The following is a 2231-nucleotide window of genomic DNA, read 5'->3' on the forward strand; positions in this document are numbered from 1 at the left end:
AATTCATAAAAAAAACAAAACTAACAACTACTCAAAAACAAAACAAAATGAAAAGAAAAAAAAGAAATAAAATCAATCATCATCTTGATCTTGTGCTCCACTTGGCCCTGCCCCTTCATTCTGCGGACGCCATAGCTCCTCCCATGTCGGAAAATAAGGATACTGTGGTGGCATAAAAGGTGGTCGGGTCACACCCAAATGCGAATAAATACCCTCAGTAAGATGGGTATGGTAAATGGCATGCCCCCGTAGATTATCCAAATACGTTCCCACCCAACTCTGAAAAGGGTCGGTGGGCACTCCCTGCACATACTGGGAAGCAGCACGCTCTCTCTCGACTTCACCTCTAGCCCGCACATTCCGACGCCACGGTCTGGCTGGTGGTTGTTGTCCTGGCTGCGCCTCCTCTTGCTCGTTATCTATCGGCGGTATAACAAAACGACCCCCGATATTCACCACCGCCCGCATAACACCCAAGACTTGAATGGTCAAGTCTGTGTCCAGGAATCGAGTAAGATTCCTCACAAAGTCATGGGTCAAAATAGGATATGACCTAGCAAGGCGAGTAACCAAATGCCCCCCAGTAATCGGGCTCCCTGGCCTAGAATTGGCCGCTTTCTTCCCCATGAACCTCGCCAACATATAAGGTAAATCACAACAAACTCTCAGGGTAATAAGAGTCCATAAATAAAACAGATTCTGAATGGGGACTTTATCACCATGATGCTTGTGATTTATTGAAAAAGTGATAAGGCAGTGTAAAAATCGGAAAACAGGATTCCGAATTTGTGACTCACTCGAGTCACGAATGTTGTACTCATGGCTAGAAACGCCCCGCCATAACTGCACATCCATAATGCCGGGAGTAAAATCCCGAACGCATCCAAGCAAGAACGGTATGAAAAACGGAGATTGCGTCTCCACTTCGGTATAAAGCCCCATACGCCAAGCGAATTTCCGAAGACTACACTCTCTATAAACACCACCCAAACGAAACACAAGTGCCCGGTTGTAGGTGAAATCAAGGGTGCGTTCCTCGAAGCATACGGTAGAGAAAAACTCTACTGACAATTCCCGGTACACGGGTTCTTGGATGGCAAACAAATTCCTCCACCCGTGACAAGTGAAAGAAAATTGGTCCCCTTCGTATGTTTTCGACCAATAGCGTGCCAACTCAGCCACCATTCCCACTCCACTAAGCCATCCCCAATCGATAATTGGGGCTATCGCAAACTCCCTATTGTACAACCATCCTAACCGATTCTCGTAAGTAGTTAACAACGGTCGGGGAATGTTTTTAGGAAACTGGTATAAGGGATGTATACTTGCTACATCTATCGGGTTTTCCTCCTGTGGAACACCTCGTCGTGGTCCCATTTCTGCATACAAAATCAAACCAAAACAGCAAACATCCAAAACATTAAAACAATTTATGCTGTTCTGCCAGAAGTCACGACGTGGTCAGGCTACGCCACGTCGTGGGCCGCAGTCGGTCACAGTTCTTGGATCAGTCCATTTATATGACATTTCTACCAAAATTAGTGCTTGGGGTTTGTTCCTATGGACATTTAAGGGACATGCAATCTAAAATCAACCACTAGATTCAACCAATTTCATGAATCATACAAACCCTAACCATGAAAACTTGAAATTGGAAGAACTAACTACAAAAAAATGAGTAGAATACATACCAAGTAGAGTAAATTGACAAGATCTTGCAAGGAAATTTGAAATAGATTAAGAAATTGGCTGTGGGGTTTTGCTGTTCCCGTTCGTGCGGCAGTTTTCAAGTGGGGAATGAGAATGATCGGTCAAAGGGTTTTAAGGAAATGGTCCCCCCTACTTTTTAAAGGCCACGACGTGGCTAGCTATGCCCACGTCGTGGGCCTTAAATCTGTCATTTGGTCCCATGTTTTCAATTTGACCCATGACGTGGCTGGCTATGCCCACGTCGTGGAAACTACCCAAATGCAAAATTTTAATAAAGTCTCACATATTAACTAATTACTTTGCATTTCCTTCATTATTTAAAGTTCCCCACAACTAATTCTTTACTAATTATTAGTTATTAGATGATGAGTAGATGTCTTTCCTAAAAAAATTAAAAGAAAAGAAAATGCAAACCAAACTCGGGTTGCCTCCCGAGAAGCGCTTCTTTTTCTTGGAGTCTTGAGCTGGACTCCGTGCCTTCTACGTTGAATCTTCTAAAGAGTCCACCATTAAGATCTTTT

Source organism: Lactuca sativa, chromosome 7, assembly GCF_002870075.4.
Source record: "Lactuca sativa cultivar Salinas chromosome 7, Lsat_Salinas_v11, whole genome shotgun sequence".
In the NCBI taxonomy this organism is placed as follows: domain Eukaryota; kingdom Viridiplantae; phylum Streptophyta; class Magnoliopsida; order Asterales; family Asteraceae; genus Lactuca; species Lactuca sativa.